Genomic DNA, 19,345 nt, shown 5'->3' on the forward strand with positions numbered 1-19,345 from the left:
GCTCATTGATAAGTCCCTGAGATATGCAGCGTGTGACATCCCTCAAAGAACTCACAACTGCCTTAATGTTAATGCTTTACTAGAGACTAAAAGCAACCTCAGCTTGACAATAGCCAGGCCTCCAGGATCCTGTAAATTTTCTCTAACATAAGGAAATCCCTTTGGAGACTTCTGTTATCTCTAACCAACTCCCCATCCCCAACTTAAAAATATATTATTAGTCATGTTTCACAATCACAGAGTGGCTCTTTCTGCCCACAGGTCCTGTTCCTGGGCTATAATATAAAACACCTTTTTGCACTGTAAAATGTCTTAAGAATTCTTTATTGACCCTTGTGCCCAATGACCCCACATCAGTTATACTATTTACTTATTGTTTGTATGGTTACTGTTTGGTTTTCACAATGCAGTGGAAGCTCCATCATACAGACTTTTTCTTGCTCTGCATCCTAACACTAATCCCTAGCACAATGCAGGGATGTTCTCATTAGGACACATAAACCAACAACAACAAAATGTGATCACTTTCTATTCTCAAGAGAACGGGCAGGACAAAATATTCACTTATTCTTTGGCCAGCCCTGCGCAAGTAAGCCAAAGGATACTGGATGGCTGTTGAAATGGGAGAAGGGCTACAGAGAAGGAACATGGGAGAAAACCAAACACAGACAGCTTTACCGACCCTGAAGTTGGAATTCAATTTTCATTTCCTTTTGACACTGATGTATCTACATTAGGGCACATGCTGGGCCTAGCCTAGGATCCTAAACTTCCCCCTGAGGGGTTTGGAGACTTTTTTTCTCCCTCTTGATTCATTCCACTATGGATGCTTATTATCACATGTTAACTTTCTAGGCTGCTGATAAAGCTACACTTCAAATCTGAACAATGGAGGTAAGCCTGTCTTAGCCCTCATTTGAAACAGTCAAATCCTTTCTCTTCTTCTCAATATAGTACATTTCCTGAGGGCTACGTTCCAGTTAAATAAAGACCAACTCCCAAGCTCTTTCTACTACCTATTTTCAACCTTTGCAGCCCCGTGCTGCCCTCAAATTCTGGGATTACCTCAAGCAGCTGCACAACCCACAGGGTGGGAAGACTCTTGCTCTCTTGCAGGCTAAACTTGAGGACAAAGTTTTGATTTCTTTGACAACCTGGATTTATTTTTAGAGATATTAGAATGACTCACCTCTCCTGACATTTGTTTCTATAAAAACTAACTTCAAAATGTCACACTTCCAACTCTGTACAAAGGGCAAGAGAAAAGCTGCAAAAGCAATTGAACTTGAAGAGGACTCCACTTGAGACTTGCTTTCATCCTGCCTTGTCTGCTCTCCCTTCCCTTCTCTTCTGAGATTGATGTGCCTCTCCTGACCACCCTCACAGAGCCACATCCTGCAGGTGTGTGTTTGTGTGAGTGACCAAACAATGGACCTCTAGGACCAGGAAGGCACTAACACAAGCCAAAATAAAAGTGAGCCCTTGTTTGCATCACTGCCTCTGCACATGAATTGCTGACTCCAATATTATTAACAGAGTATACAGATGGCTCACAGAAATATTAAAAATAATTGAAGGACGTACAACACAGAACATTGTTCCTGATACAATATTCAGTACCTTGCACCTCCCTTTTGTTTTATTTAAATTTCTCAAGGGAAGTCGACAGACTTAAAGCAAAGAGGATAACAAAGAGTATGAGGCAACTGATAAGTATGTCATGAAAGATTTCCATATGAAGTAGAAAAAGAAAAAGGCTCCAAAGTGAATAGATAAAAAAAGATAGGGAGAAACGGACAAAAATGCAATCATATTTCCCAATCCAAAGCTTAATGTGGAGCTGGAATTATAAAGATTTTCTTTGGCCAAAATTGTTAATTTCTAACTGTTACTTCTAGAATGAAAAAACAAAGTACAGCAAACTTTAAAAAAATGCAGTTTTCACAATGTTCTCTAAGTGAATATGTGTGTCTACACTTAAAATGTATTTACCTGTAATGTTTGTGAATTCCTGGATCGGTTACACTAAAGGATTCATGTTGGCCATAAGCAAAGGCTAGAAACAGAAATCTACTCCGGCTTAGGATACCAAAAAGATATTATAGGAACCAGTTGAGAGAGCAACAGAATGGATTCTGGCTGCCAGAGAGATGCAGTACAAGTCTGAAACTGCTGAGAAAGGTCTTCTCATATATCCAAATAAACTAGAGAGTAAGAGGAGTAACTCAACCTGGGAATCGTGACCATACTAAGCAGCAAATAGATGTGAAATATTTGCCAAGCATTTATCATACACTAAATGTCCATACCTAAATTATATGAGGAAAACACAACAGATTTAACAAAGTGTGCCAGTTTTTCAGGCATGCACAATCTAAAAATATTACAGATACCCACCCTTCAAGACTTGAAAGATGTGAGGCCATTGTACATGCAAAAGAATCTTATGTAAGGGGAAACCAGGGGGAATTTTAGAAAACCCAAGATGACAAGGAGACTATTACTGAATCCTGAGGACAAGTAAGAGAAGAAGGAGTAGTATTAGAAATGGGAAAATCAGTCTAGTTGGTTAAAGATGGATAGCATTACATTTTGAAATAAGCTGCATTTCAATGTATTTAATGTTTCCAAAGCTATTCATAAATTCTCAATATTGTATGATGAATGAATGAATAAGCAAATGAGAAAAACAGTAAGTATATTGTGAAGTGTACTGTGTACATTTAAAGATGGTGGTGAGGGTTGAAAACTTGTGTGCAACCTGCCTCTCCGACAATTTACTTATTCCCAGCAGGGTCATGCCATGAGTATTAAAGACTAAGATTCTATCTTACACTTAGGATGAGGAATTTCTCAAGTCCCTGTTTTCCAGCATCTGATTCAAAAGGTGTTTTTTCAGATCTCCTTTGTTCTTCATCTTAATCCCGCCCCCCACCCCCCGCCACCCGTTCCTGTTCTTTGTCTATGCCTGTTTGATTTGTTGACTCATTTTTAGGTTGTGTCTAGCCTAAAATGCTTTAGAAATTGTCTTCACTCTCCCATCATCTGTCATGGTGCAGAAATTGGGTAGGGGCAATGCCACCACTGTTCTTGTACCCAGGCTTCCAGGACCCAGCCCTGACAGTCTTATCTGGAGAAAGGTTTGCTGAATTGGCTAGGAGTCCACTCTACTGAGGTTATGTTGAGTCAGTTAGAAGGCTGGATTCCAGTTATGGTGACTCCATTAATTAATTCTGGATTCTAGAATTCAGCTGTGAACAAGACAGATATAGTCTCTGCTCTCATGGAACTTACATTCCAATGAAGGAGAAAATGATAGTAAGTTTGGAGAGGCATGAAAGAAATCATTAAAGGGTGGTAAGGTTCAGCAATGCTATGATCCCACTTCTGTGTTAAGAGATTACTTGCTTCTGTGCACAGGAGATGAGTTGAGGGGGCCAGGAGTAGACCGTAGATGGTCAGTTAAGTGACATGAAAGTAGACCAAAGTAGAAAACACAGTAGTTGGGACAGAGAGTGGAAATGGGCAGATATGAGTGTACTAAATATGTATTTTGGAAAGTAAATTTGACAGGACTTGTTATTGCAATGGAATTGGGTGACAGGAAGCAAGAGCAAGGATTCTGGGAAATCAGTGGAGTCTCGGGCTCTACTGGCTTGGTATTTGACTCACAGCAGCAAGGGAAGACTGACTTAAATATTCATATTACAACCAGTCAGTTTCCACTCAGCAAATTTTTCAGTGTAAATCTTTGCCCTAATAGAAGTAAGCCAAACTCACATCTCTGTCGTTTGGCAGTACTTAGACTAGAAGTTGGTCCAAAACTGTGAACATACAGTGCCCAGATTCAAGACCATCTGTTGGGTGGGATACAGCTCATTCAGAAGCAGATCATTTAGATTTAGTAGTGGCCAGATGCCAAACAAAGATGAGACAATTATAAACCAAAGGAAGCAGTTGGTGTTTCCCTGAAAGAGGTGAGTTTTGAAGAAAGGTCATAGCGAATCCTATTCTTTGAATTGTGTCCTCTAGTGGCTTAAAAAAAAAAGTAAACGATTGTAGGAAGCTCTTTGAAATAGCAGGGTGAATGACATCTGTCTTGGTCTATGAAAGCATTTGGCCACCTGGTTGACTTTTTACTTAAAAGGCAATTATCTCCAGGTCATTATTTCTGCTGAAAGATCATGACCAAATTTACAGATGTCAGTAGATGGACCTCCATATTGTATTTCCATCCTCTGGGCTGTAAAAGGGCTACAGAAAAATTATCTTGTGTACCCAGGGGATGCTGCATTTTGTCATGAAGTCCCCAAATATTAAATAGCTAAGGGAAGTTCTCTTCAGTTCACGTCGTCTATGCTGTCAAAGCTATACATGATTTCTTTACTTGTCTCCCCAGAAGTTCCAAAGAATACAGAGGAGATAGGAGAAAATTTACTCTCCTCCAGTTCAAGGGTCCCATTATACAAGTGGTCTACTTTTTTTAAAAAATTATTTTGACAAAATTCAAGAAAGAAAATCAGGCAGAAAGACAGTGATGCAAGTATTATGGTGATCATAGTTGAGAAAGATTGCTTTGTTTTTTTTAATGATTATTGATTTTGAGACGGGGGGGGGGGAGGGAGGGAGGGAGAGAGAGAAAGGGGGAGAAATCCTAAGCAGGCTCTGCACTCAGTGCAGAGCCCAACATGGGGCTCAATCCCATGACTGTGAGATAATGACCTGAGCTGAAATCAAGAATTGGATGCTTAACTGACTGAGCCACCCAGGCACCCCAGAGACCACTTTGAAGGATTAGAGGGTGATAAAATACTTCCATTACCAGAGCGTCTTCTATGCACTCCGTTATGTTAGATACTTTAGACCTATTTTTCTACTTAAATTTCACAGTGACTCTTTAAAATAATTGTTGTTCCTATTTTATAAAAGAGGAATCTAAGACTCAATCAATCTATGGATCCAAGGATTGAAAGAAAATATTCCAGTTGAGTCAAATGAATGAGAAATATATGTATGAAAATGGCAATAAATACTAGGGTCAGACACTGACTGTTCTTTTGGACCCCCAGGCAATCCTAAGACACTGTCTGCGAGAAAGCTAACTTCATGGAATTTCATGCCTCTCTGAACAAACTATGCCACTGAGGTCTCTGTCACTCAAATGGTTGAGGTAATATGAACAAAACAACTTGCATTATTTTATTCTCTCCACCCATTTGCCTCATGTGTAGCAATCTGATAAATATAATTCTCCTCTCTCTCCAGTATACAAAAGTTCAACCTTGTCACTATAGCATTATTGTGTCTTACTAGATTAAGACTTCTCCGTTCTGGATTTATTCAAATAAAAGCCCTTATTAATATATAAATATTACCTTAAAAAGTCAAACAAAGTAAAGATACAATAGGTAGTTTAAACCAGTATGACTAAATTAGTTTTGACAAAGGAAAGAACAAGAACACAAAGCAGTGAATAGTGTGTGTTGTGGAGTCAGGGTTGGGGTGTGTGGAAGAGCGGTTTGTTTAGAATTTAGTATAAAGGGAAGGCAAGAGTGGAGGAGGGAGGAAGGGAGAGAATGAGGGAGAGAGGAGATGGCTTAGGAGGATGGAGGAGATAAGAAAGACAGGAGGGCAGGAGGCAAGGCAACAGTAATATCGTTGAGTGTAAGATGCATCTGCCTCACAAATGTTATGTAAATGGCTCAATGTACAAGTACAAGGACACCTGACTCTTTAACCCATTTGTGTTTAGACTCCTCTCTTCTGAAGGACTGACGTTACATGATCAGGGTGCTTTTTTATAAAGGGTGAATTACTTTTAAAATAATTATCTCTGAAAATATACTACAAGGAGACTAATCTCTGGGACTCTCAGTTAAATATATCTTTTCTCCTTTGAAACTTCATTAGTCATTCTTGAGAAGGGATGCTGCTGTTTTAAGTTTGCATACGAAGAGAAGAGGAAGGGAAAGAAAGAAGAATCATTAAGCTGCCCAGATTTAACTTGGGCTGGGTGATCCAATTTCCAGGGCTGATGAATGTAACCTTTTCCTCCAATGATCTAAAACACAGGAAGGTAGCAGTCATTGTAGAGACTATCCTGGTGTAGGTAGCTTTACCTGTCTTTTGGTTTTTGTATTTTGCTAGAGAAAATGTGTTATTTCTTGAGATTGCTGAAGCCTTAGAGACCCACCTGTGCTGTCATGGTTTTCCAGGCTCACTGAAATGTGACTTACTGTTCTTTCTTCTCTGTTCAAGCAGGACCAACAAGTTCCTTCAACAAATATTTATGGGCTGTCACCAAATGCCAAGAAGAAGGCTCAGCCCTAAGACTGAAATAATCCATAAGGCATAGTTTCTGTCTTTGAGGAGCTCACTTAATTACGCCCAATATTTAAGACTTTCTTCATGCCTAATAATTCTGAATGTTTTGTTGCTAATTTATATTTCAATATTGCAGGGGCAGCCTAAGTAAACTGATTATTTTCACTGAGATACTTTATTTATTGTTGACCCATGGCCAATGGGTCAGTGGTGGTACTATAGCCATTTTGGTGCATGGACTGAACAGTAAAACCTGAACTCTTGACTGTTATTCACCAGTGCCAGCCCCCCAGCAGTGACCCTGAATCTAGTCTTTTCTAACTTGCAGATCTCTGGATTAGTGTCTATTAAATACAACTGTGAGCCTCCACTGGGCAGGAGCAGGAAAATGGTCACTTCCGTCCATCACACTGTGTCAATCAAGATACAAGTACAGTATAACTATGCTTGAATGATAAAAGATTGAAATGAAGAGATCTGCTTTATAACATATTTGATTTTTAAATATACTTTAAGGTGCTAATTTATGATGAAGTTTATAATAAAACAAATAAGTGATCAGAGGAAAAATTAAATAACACAAGGAGAAATATACAACACTTGTAATGGAAGACTAGTACATTTCTCTTCATAACTAATAAACCAAGAAAACAAAAAAAGCCACCAAGACTACAGAACAATGGAACACTATATTTACAAAATTGACCTAATTTACTATATACATCTCTGTATATAAATCTCTAGAACACTCACTCTTTTTAAGTGCACATTTACTACATTGACAATATAAAAGGTGGTTAGTCTCAACAGATTTAGGAAAATTCAAAACATACCAGATATGTTCTCTGACCACTTTAGAATGGAATGATGTTAGATATAATTGAAAAATCTAGAAAATTCTATAATATTTGGAAATTTTAAAATACACTTTTAAATAACTCATGGTCCAATGAAGAAATTACAAATGACTAGCAAAAAATCTTTGGAACTGAATCATAATGAAAACAACACATCTGAAAACACGTGATATATATCTAAATCCATGCTCAGAGAGATATTTATAGATGTTAATGTATATGCTATAAATGACAATTATTTAAGCATCCATTTCAAAAAATTGGGAAGACAACAGAAAATTAACTCAAAAAAATAAAAAGAAAAAATAATAAAGATAAGAAGTAGAGGAATTAACAATAATACTGTAAGGATAAAGAGAAAAACTTTCTGGCTATATATGGATGGAATGGACAAAATCCTAGAAAATCACAAATCACCAAATGTGTCCCCCAAGAAAAACATACCAGTCCTATATCTATGAAATAAATTGTATTCATCACTCAAAACCATCCCCAAAAGAAAACTACATGCTCAGATGCTTTCTTATAAATGTTTCATGATTTATAACTAACGGTTAAAGAAATGATAACATCACTGTTATAAAAATTTTCTAGAGAGTAAGATTGGAACACTTACCAAAATGTATGTCATCTGTGTGATCTTGATATCAAAACCTAAAAAAAAGAAAAAAATACGAGACTATGATTTTTTTCAAAATTCCGGGTGTGTGTGTGTGTGTGTGTTTAAATTGGCAAGCTATTTCTATAATGTATACATAAACCAAAAGTTCCCCAATAACTAAGACAATCTTGATGAAGATGAGCACATATGGAAGACATATGATGCCATATATGAAAACGTATTATAAACTACATTAAGTGAGTCCTTGCTTCGGCAGCACATATACTGAACTACATTAAGTCATATGCTATTTATCTAAAGGTAAACAATAAGCCAATGATTTAGAAAGGAGATTCTAGAAATAGGTCCACACACATATAGACATTTGGATTATAAAAATTAGGATTAGAAGTAAAGACTGTTCAATAAACAGTGCTGGAATAATGGGGTATCAGTGAGGAAGCGGAAATCTGAATTCTAGCTCATAATGAAACACATTCCTTGTGAAATTAAATCTAAACATAAAGGATGAAGTATCAAATATAATTTTTATATTTTGAATTTTTAATCTTGACAAAAAAGCATTAATTTGACTATATTAAAATTTTTTTTTAATATTTATTCATTTTTGAGAGACAGAGACAGAGTGTGAACAGAGGATGGGCAGAGAGGGAGACACAGAATCCAATGCAAGCTCCAGGCTTTGAGCTATCAGCACAGACACCAACGTGGAGCTTGAACTGAACTCATGAACCATGAAATCATGACCTGAGCCGAAGTTGAGTGCTTAACTGACTGAGACACTCAGGAGCCCCTAATTTGACTATATTAAAACTGAAATATTTCATTAGTATAGATTCCATTAACAGAGAGAAAAAGGCAAATCCACAAATCAGAACACACTCAACAATTACATCTGATAAAGGGCTCATTTCTAAAATGTATAGAGAACTTCCATAAATCAATAGAAAAAGTCAAATAATTTGAAAAATTTGCAAAAAAAAAAAAACTTGAAGAGGAACTTCAAAAATTAGCACATCCAAATGACAAATGAGCACTGAAAAGATGTACTTCTTCCTTGATAATCAAAGAAATGCAGATTACCACCACAATGACAATCCACTATGCATCCACCAATATGACTAAAACTAAAAAGACTGGCAGTGCCAAGTGTATACGAGAATATAGAATAAGTCAACTCTCATACATTACTGAACAGGGATATAAATCGCTTAAGTCCTTTGGAAAAGTCTTTAGCAGTATTTACTAAAGTTCAAACATACACATATTCTTTGCCTCATATGTTTTAGTCGTAACTCTATCCAACAAAAATACATATGAATGAACAGTTGTAATAGCACCAAACAGGATATATAATTCAAATGTATACCAATAGTAATTGGGGGGAAATGTTGTACATTACAGGGTATGTTATACAGCAATGAAAATGAATAAATTCTAGTTTAATTCAACAGTATGGGTAAGTATTAGTAGCATAATATTGAACAAAAGACTCCAGACATGGAGGAAGAGAGGCAGGAAGATTGTGGAGTAGGAGGATCCTAAGCTCCACTTGCTCCATGGACACTGAGATAACACCTGGACCTGTGCAAGTAACTCTGAAAACAACATTAAGATTCAAAGAATAGACCTGTACAGTTAATCCTAAAGAGGAGGCCACATCATTCAGGCTAGGAGGGACAGAGATAGGCAAGGAACCAAATCCCTGGTGAGACCAGCACAGCTAAGAGGGACACTACAAGCAGGAAGAAGCAAGACACTCAGATCTCACACAAGATACGTCTGGCACAGGAGACCTACACTGGGGGAAATAAATCCCCATAACATCTGGCTTTGAAAAACAGCAGGGCTTAACTTCAGGAGCTTTGAAAATCAGCAGAGCTTGGGGTGCCTTGGTGATTCAGTTAGTTGAGCATCTGATTCTTGATTTTAGCTCAGGTCATTATCCCAGAGTCATGGGATTGAGCCCCATGTCAGGCTCCTCCCTGAGCATGGAGCCTGCTTAAGATTCCCTCTCTCTCTCTCTCTCTCTCTCTCTCTCTCTCTCTCTCTCTCTCCCTCTGCTCCTCTTCCCAAATCATGCCCACCCGCCCTCCTAAATAAATAAATAAATAAATAAATAAATAAATAAAATTAGCAGAGCTTAATTGTGGGAGAGCTGGAGGGTGAAAGGAAATTGGAATATATGCCCTTAAAGAGTCAACATAATAAATACCTCAAAGCCCAAGACCTAGCCAGAAGCAGCAGTTTGTAAAATATCTGGGATAAAGTGAAGGAGATCTACTGACTCATCTCCGAATGTGTGCTGTAGAACAGGGACCTTCAGGAACTTTCTCTAGAGACAATAGCGTTATGGGTGCCATTTCTCTCACCCTCCCCAGCCTAGATAACCAGACATTTCCAGGGGGCAGTTCTGCCCTGCCACAGTGCTCTCGCACTGCAGACCTGCCCAACATGCTTGTGTTGGCATGCATCCCTCTAAAAGGGCTCCTGCCCCACCATACCCTCAAGGCAGCCCCAGCAGGGATAAGCACCATTGCAAAGTGACTCCTGACCTGGGAAGGTAGACAGTTAACCCCACACACCAGTGCACTCATAGTTCCAGCAGCATGGCTCTTAGCTGGTGGCACAGGGAGCAGCTACTGCCCTTCAGTGCCCAGCATCTGTGGCAGAAGCTAATTGTGGACAGCTACTCTGAATACTGGCCCCACTCACCAAGGAGAGCCTCTCATTTGACCATGCATGAAATAAGCCCTACCTTTGGTGTTCCAGCAACTGTGGCAGACAGGCTAATTATACAAGCTAGGCTGACTGCTGGTTCTACCAACTAGAGTCTTGGTGATCTCATACAGATCTTCCAACAAATCTTGTCTAATCTGCTCACAGAAGGCAAAGCAGATCACTGCAGCAGGCTGGGCTGAAGGCAATTATGGCTCAGCCACAACAGTAGAGTGCATGCAGGCCACACAATGGGCATTCCTTGGGCGCCTCATTCTGATGACCAGGGTAGACTGCACTACAGGGCACTGCAAGACCTCTTTTATGGGAGACCACTATTCTCAAGAGCAGGAGACACATCTGACCTATCTAATACAAAGAAACACACACAGAGAATTAGATAAAGTTGTAAGAGGAATATGTCACACATCAAAGAACAAGACAAAATCACAGTAAAAGAACTACATGATATGAAGAAAAGAAAAATGTCCTGATAAAGAATTTAAAGTAATGATTATTAAGATCTCACTGGGTTTGAGAAAAGAGTGGATAAACTCAATCAGAACTTGAACAAAGAGATAAAAAATACAAACAAGATCTAGGCAGAAGTGAAGAATTTAATAAATGAAATAAAAAATTTACTAGAGGGAATCAACAGCAGATTAGAGGATGGAGAAGAACAGATCAGCAATCTGGAAGACAGAGTAATGGAAAGTAACTAAGTTAAACAGCAAAAAGAAAAAACAATAATGAAAAATGAGGATAGGTAAGGGAACTCAGCAACATCACCAAGCATAGTAACATTTGCATTATAGGCATCCTAGAAGAAGAGAAAGAGAAGGGGGCAGGAAATTTATCTGAGGAGATAACAGTTGAAAAACTCCCTAATCTGGGGGAAAATAACACAGACATCCATATCCAGGAGTCATAGAGAGCCCCTAAGCAGTAGTACCCAAGGAAGGTCACAGTGAAACACATTTTAATTAAAATGGCAACAAAGTAATGATGAAGAGATAATTTTAAAAGCAACAAGAGAAAAAAGTTACATATCAGGGAAACCCCATGAGTCTATCAGCTGAATTTCCATCAGAAATTTGCATGCCAGAAGAGTGCAGCATATGTTCAAAGTGCTGAAAGGAAAATCCTACAACCATGAACGGTCTACCCGGCAAATTTGTCTTTTACATGGGAAAGAGAGATGAAGAGTTTCCCAGGCATAAAATTTAAAGGAGTTCATCACCACTAAACCAGTCATACAAGGATGTTAAAGGGAATTCCTTGAGTGGAAAGAAGAGGTAAGAAATTATGAAGAAAATTGTGAAAGGTAAAAAATTTCAGTTAAAAACATATATATATTAAAGGTAGTAGATTAAATCAATTATAAAGTCAATAAGAAGGTTAGAACACAAGAGTAGTAAAGTCAGTTTTATCTACAAAAATTAGTTAAGGGATACACAAAATAAAAAGATGTAATATATACAATCATATGCATAAAATGTTTGTGGGGGGGGACTAAAGATTTAGTGCTTTTGGAATGTATTCAAACTTAAGCAACCATCAGCTTAATATAGACTACTACAAACATAAAATGCTATATATGAACTCCATGATAATGTCAAATCAAAAACATATACAAGTTATACTAAATATAAAGGGAAAGGAATCCAAAAACAACAGTAAAGAAAGGCATCAAACCACCAGGGAACAGAACAAAAGACACAGAAAGGAACAGAGATGAACTAAAACCAAAAACAACCAGAAAGCAATTAACAACATGGTAGTAAGTACACACCTATGAAGAATTACTTTCAATGTAATGGACTAAATTGCTCCAAGAAAAGAAAGGGTGACTGCATGAATAAAACAAAACAAAACAAAACACATGTATATGCTGCCTACAAGAGACTCACTTCAGAGCTAAAGACACATATAGACAGTGAAAGTTCAGAAAAACACATAGCACGAAAATCAGGGGAAAAAAACAAGCTTGGTGTGGTAATACTTATCTCAGACAAGATAGACTTTAAAACAAAGTCTCTAGTTAGAGACAATGAAGGGACCTGCATAATTATAAAGGGGTCAATCCAACAAGAGGATATAACATTACAAATAACTATGCAACCAACATTGAAGGACTTAAATACATAAAACAAACATTAACAGACATAAAGGGAGAAGTTGACTGTAACAGTAATAACAGAGGACTAACAGTAATAATAGAGGACTTTAACACCTTACTTAACATCTATGGTTAGACCATCCAGATAGAAAATTAATAAGGAAACAGTGGCTTTGAACAACATCTTAGACTAGATGGACCTAAGGGTTATGTACAGAACATTCCATTCCAAACCAAAAGAATGCACATTCTTTTTTAGTGCACATGAAACATTCTCTTGGATAAATCACATGTTAGTCCACAAAACAAGTCTCAGTAAATTTAAGATTGAAACCACAACAAGCACCTTTCTAACCATACAGGATGAAATTAGAAATCAATTTCAAGAAAAAAAATGGAAAAAACACAAACATACGGAGGACAATCAACATGCCACTAAACAATGAGTAGGTTAACCAAGATATTAGAGAGTCAAAAATTACACGGAGACAAATGAAAATGAGAACATAAAGGTACAAAATCTTTGGGATATACCAAAATAAACCCAACTGGGTATATATTTTTTTAGCAATATAGAGCTTTCTCATGAAACAAGAAAATTTTCAACTAAACCACCTAACCTTATACCTAAAGGATCAAGGAAGGAAAAACAGAGCCCAAAGCCAGTAGAAGGAAGGAAATATAAAGGATTAGAGTAGAAATAAAGGAAATAACGACTATAAAAAGAATAGGAAATATAATGAAACCAAGAACCCATTCTTTGAAAAGATAAACAAAATTGATCATTAGCAAGACTCATCAAGAAAATAAGAGATCCTAAATTAAAATCACAAATAAAGGGGAAATAACAACCCACACTACAGTACTATCAAGGATTATAAGAGATTATGAAAAACTATATGCAAATAATGTGAACAACCAAGTAGTGGATAAATTCCTAGAAATATACATTTTCCAAAACTGAATCACCAAGTAATACATAATTTGAACAGACCAATTAGTAGTAACAAAATTGAATTGGTAATCCAAAAACCCTTGGCAAACAGAAGTCCAGGACCAGATGGCTTCAAAGAGGAATACTACCAATGATTTAAAGAAGAGTTAATGCCTATACTTTTCAATATATTCCAAATAATAGAAGTGGAAGAACAACTTCTAAATTCACTCTACAAGGCCAGTATTACCCTAATATTAAAACCAGACAATGACATTACAAAACAAGAAAAGTATAGGCCACTATCTTTGATGAAGATAGATGCAAAAATCCTCAACAAAATATTAGCAAATGAAATTCAACAATACATTAAAAAAATCATTCACTGCAATTAAATAGGATATATTGTAGAAATGCAAGTGTGGTTCATCATTTGCAGATCAATCAATGTGAAATATCATTAATAAGAGAAAGGACAGGGTCATCTGGTTAAGTGTCTGACTCTTGATTTTGGTTCAGGTCATGATCTCTTGATTCATGAGATCAAGCCCCGCACCAGGCTCTGTGCCAACAGCATGAAGACTTCTTGGGATTCTCTTTCTCAATCTCTCTCTCTCTCTCTCTCCCTTTCTCTCTGCCCCTCCCCTACTTGCTCACATGTACGTGCTCTCTTTTTCAAAATAAATAAACTTTAAAAAAAGTTTCCCTCATAAAAAAATAAGAAAATGGAAACAAATCACATGATCCTCTCACAAGGCACAGAAAAACTGACAAAATGCAACATACACTTATGATAAATACTCTCAACAAAGTGGGTTTTCAGGGAACATACCTCAACATAATAAGGGCCATATAGAAAAACCCAGAGCAAACATCATCTTAATTGGTGAAAAACTGAGATCTTTTCCTGTAAGTTCAGGAACAAGACAAGGATGTCCATTTTTACCGTATTCAACATAGTACTAAAAGTTCTACCTGTACTGATAAGAAAAAGATTGATAAAAGACATCTAATTGGTAGCGAAGAAGTAAAATGGTCACTATCTGCAGATGGCATGATACTGTATATAGAAAACTCAAAACAACAAAAATCTATTGTATCTGACTATTGAATTTAATAATGTTGCAGGTACAAAATTATAATAATGAAGTCTGGTGCACTTCTGACACTAATGACAAAGTAGCAGAAACAGAAATTAAGAAAACAATTCCATATGCAATTGCAGAAAAAATAAAAAAAACCTAGGAATAAATTTAACTAAGGAGGTGAAAGATCTATACTTTTAAAGCTATAAGACACTGATAAAAAAAAATTGAAGACAACACAAATAGAAAGATATCCAACGCTCAAAAAATGAAGAATATTATTAAAATGTCCACACTACCCAAAGAAATCTACAGTTTCACTGAAATCCCTACCAAACCCTAACACTAGTTTTGACAGTTACAACAAATAACTCTAAAATTTCTATGGAACCACAAAAGACCTCGATTAGCCGAAACAATCTTGAGAAAAAAGAACAAACCTGGAGTTATCGCATTCCCAGATTTCAAGATATTCTACAAAGCTATAGTAATCAAAACAGTTTGTTACTGGCACAAAGATCTACACAGAGATCAATGGAACAGGATAGTCTAGAAATAAACCCACATCAATATTGTCAATTAATCTATGATGAAGGAGGCATGAATATCAATGGGGAAAAGACAGAATCTTCAATAAATGGAACAGGGAATATTGGAAAGATACATGAAAAAGAATGAATCTGGATTATTTTCTTACACTATACACAAAAATAAACTCAAAATGGATTAAAGACTTAAATATAACACCTGAAACCATAAAATTCCTAAAAGAAAACATGGGCGGTAATCTCTTGGACATCAACCTTAGCAACATTTTTCTAGATTATGTCTCCTGAGGCAAGGGGGGGAGAAGTGAAGATAAACTACTGGAAATAAACCTAAATAAAAAGCTTCTGCACAGCAAAGGAAACCAATAACAAAATGAAAAGGCAACCTATCATATGGGAGAAGATATTTGCTAATGAAATGTCCAATAAAGGGTTAATACCAAAAGTAATTAAAGAACTTCTACAACTCAAAGAAAAAAAACAGCAAATTCTATTAAAAGTGGGCAGAAGAGCTGAAGAGACATTTTTCCAAAGGAGCCATTACAGATGGTCCAGAGGCACATGAAAAGATGCTTAACATTACCAGTCATCAGGGAAATGCAAATAAAAATAAAAACCACAATGACGTATTACCTTACACCTATCAGAATGGCTGGTACCACAAAGACAAGAAATAGCCTGTGTTGGCAAGGATGTGGAAAAAAAGGAAACTTCATGCACTTTTGGTAGGAATATAATCTCATATGGCCACTGTGGAAAACAGTATGGAGGTTTCTCAAAAAATTAAAAATAGCACTACCCTATGACCCAGAGATTGCTACCAGGTATTTATCCACGGGATACAGGTGTGCTGTTCTGAGGGGACACATGCACCCCCATGTTTATAGCAGCACTATCAACAATAGCCAAAGTATGGAAAGAGCCCAAATGTCCATCGATGGATGAATGGATAAAGAAGATGTGGTATGTATGTATGTGTGTGTGTGTGTGTGTGTGTGTGTGTGTGTGTATATATATATATATATATATAAAATGGAGTATTACTCGGCAATCAAAAAGAATGAAATCTTGCCATTTACAACTACATGGATGGAACTGGAGGGTATTATGCTAAGTGAAATTAGTCAAAGAAAGACAAGTATCATATGACTTAACTCATATGAGGACTTTAAAAGACAAAACAGATGAACATAAGGGAAGGGAAACAAAAATAATATAAAAACAGGGAGGGGGACAAAACATAAGAGACTCAGATATGGAGAACAAACAGAGGGTTACTGGAAGGGTTGTGGGAGGGGGGATGGGCTAATGGGTAAGGGGGCATTAAGGAATCTACTCCTGAAATCATTGTTGCACTATATGCTAACTAATTTGGATATAAATTATTTTTTTTAATTTTAAAAAAAGATTAAAAAAAATAAAGTAAAATAAAAAATTAAAAATTAAAAGCACTGACTCCTGTTGCCAAGGTTTTAAATTTGGCGTCAGTGATCAGATTTGCAAGTTCTGCTTAAAAACCATTAGGCATGTCATCATTTATATGAGACTTAAGAGATAACTGATTTACACTGTGGGTTTTCTAATAGTATGGTAAAGTTATGTGCAGAAAGAAATCATAATAAGGAAGAAAAACATTTTGAAATGTAGGCCAATTAACAAGACAAAATTTTCAGCTAAATTTTAAATAAATCAAAGTAGACATAGCAACACACACAAAAAAAGAGGGAAAGAAATATGTTGTGTGTGAACTTTGTAAAAATAAAACAAGTTGTAGATAAGATGTTGTCGTCACAGTAAAGCCTGGAAGAAGTTTGGTCTAGTTCAAATCATTGCTTTAAATACTTAAAGACAAATAATTAGAAAAAAAAAACTGGTAGCTATATACAAACATCTAATAGGAAGACTTAAAATTCAGTGGTAGATTTTATGTATATAAACATATATACTGTATACATATAATCCTATATAACTAATATAAGAGAAAGCTAAAAAAATGATATTTTAGTGTTTTTATTATGTCTTCCTGTGCTTTATATTTAAAAATATACTCTGAATCCTAGAAAAGAGGTGGTAGAAGAGGCCAGATGAATGTGCTGGGCTTAAAATATGTATTCAGAGTCACAACAAAACATTTTTAATATAATGAGCATAGTAAGAGTAATGATCCAAAGACCAAGACTTCTGAACCTTGAGGTTGAGCCCACAGAGGCTGGGAGAGAGAAGACCCTGGTAAAGCAAACTAAAAAAGACCACCTAGAGTGATAAGCGTAGAGAACTGTGTTTCAGCAGGCAAAGGCAGCTTTTTTGGTTGCTGTTTGTGTTTTTCTTGAGATTAGAAATCAACTGTATGCAATATTGTTTTTAGTTCGTGGAGGATGAGAACTAAGAACTTATACTTATATTTAGCAAAACAGAGATAATTTCATAACTTTCTTTTTTTTTAATTTTTTTTAACATTTATTTATTTTTGAGACAGAGAGAGACAGAGCATGAACAGGGGAGACACAGAATCTGAAACAGGCTCCAGGCTCTGAGCTGTCAGCACAGAGCCCGACACGGGGCTTGAACTCACGGACCGTGAGATCATGACCTGAGCCGAAGTCGGACGCTTAACCGACCAAGCCACCCAGGCGCCCCTTAATAGCAAATCAGATAAACCCAGATTAGAATGGGCCTCAAGAGAATACCAAGGAAAGATACTGGAGATAGTAAGGAATTTGACTGCATGAGGAAGGAGAGACATGGCATTGTAGATGAACAAGAAGTGACTACCAAGAAGTATTTTTTTTTAAGTGGGAGTATTAAAAGCAGGTTTGTAAGTTGGTGAAAAAGATAAAAATATGAATAAAAAATTCTCGATCCAGAAGATTAGAAGAATTTCTGAGGCAATGTTTATGAATAGAAAAGAAAGTGATGCACAGAGTTTGGAATGTGCTTTCATTCCCTAAGGATCATCCAAGATAACAGAAGAGAAGGCAGAGCCCCTGGGAATAGAAGCAGACAGTTGAGTAGACGTAATGGTGGGAATTTGTGGAAGTTTTCTGAATGGTTTTCTTGATTCTCCTCCAAGAAGATATAGTTTGTCAGAGCTTAAGAAACCCATTAGTTGACTCTTAAAACTTTATGATGATGAATCCTGTCATAGTTATGTGCCTTTATATGTGCTTTTGTATTTTGTCTAATAGTATAAGGATACCTTCATCATGGAATATTTTTAATTCATCATTTTTTCTTTCTCTTTACTTACTAGGATCAGAGAACTTAAAACACAGAATGTGATCTTCTGAATTACCTTACATGTGCAATTCCACTGCAGAATATAAGTAATACATCTTTCGAAATTCCTAATATATAATAAATATGGACCCTGTCTTGTGGGGGGAGGAGGAGGGAGCATCAAACATCACTTTCTAAAAGACTATTATTTAAGGAATATGGCACAGAGAGCAAAATGGACTGCTTAGCTTTCTTGCCTAAAATAGACCTAAATCTAAGAAGGCAAAATAATCAATTTCCAAAAACAGTGACTTCACTTCTGGTTGAGATAAAGTAACCACGACTGGATTTACCCTTCCATCTGAAACAACTAAATAAACTGGAAAATGAGGAGAATCAATGGCTTTCAATACACTAGATGTCAGACAAAAAAAAAAGGCAGTTATGCTGAGAGAGGAAAAATAAATGCTATAAATTTTATAATTGTCCCATTATGTATAGAATTTTATAAATGCTATAAATTTTATAATGTCTTGAGTGAGCTTTTTTGCCTGGTTGCAGGAAGACATGGGGGGGAAACCAAGGTAGCCTGGGACACACTGCCAGAGTTATGGACACAGAAGTCTGAAGAAACCAGTGCAGCTAGCTCACAGGGCAGAGTACTGGAATTGGTGAAGTCACAGAGAGCGATCACTCCATAGATAGCCACAGGGTTCTCCTAATGACGTCAGTGAGAACTTACAAGTACAACCTTGTGAAGAAACTTTCCAAGGCCAAGGAAAGATGTATCTGGTGGAAATATTAGAAAAGGACATTTAAACATTACACATGTTCAAGAAACTAGAGGAAACACTGAGTAGAAACTGGAAGTATATTTTAAAAGGAAGAAAATCAAACTTTTAGGGATAATAACTATCATGTC

General features: G+C 36.6%; 1 long non-coding RNA gene across 15 annotated transcripts in view; it reads left to right on the forward strand.

The window, feature by feature from the left end:
- The window catches only part of LOC122231182, a 251,927-nt gene extending 233,111 nt beyond the window's left edge, over positions 1 to 18,816 (forward strand). For 10 of the 15 annotated variants that reach the window (XR_006208361.1, XR_006208356.1, XR_006208357.1 and 7 more), the window contains 4 exons: positions 856 to 894; positions 1,255 to 1,401; positions 5,070 to 5,170; positions 6,262 to 6,493. This is a non-coding gene — a long non-coding RNA (uncharacterized LOC122231182). Of the gene's footprint in view, positions 1 to 855; positions 895 to 1,254; positions 1,402 to 5,069; positions 5,171 to 6,258; positions 6,494 to 6,652; positions 6,755 to 18,457 lie in introns of those variants that run through there. The other 5 variants (XR_006208358.1, XR_006208359.1, XR_006208365.1 and 2 more) reach the window with 5 other exon arrangements.
- The last annotated feature ends 529 nt before the right edge of the window (positions 18,817 to 19,345 follow it).

Source organism: Panthera tigris, chromosome D1, assembly GCF_018350195.1.
Source record: "Panthera tigris isolate Pti1 chromosome D1, P.tigris_Pti1_mat1.1, whole genome shotgun sequence".
Lineage (NCBI taxonomy): Eukaryota > Metazoa > Chordata > Mammalia > Carnivora > Felidae > Panthera > Panthera tigris.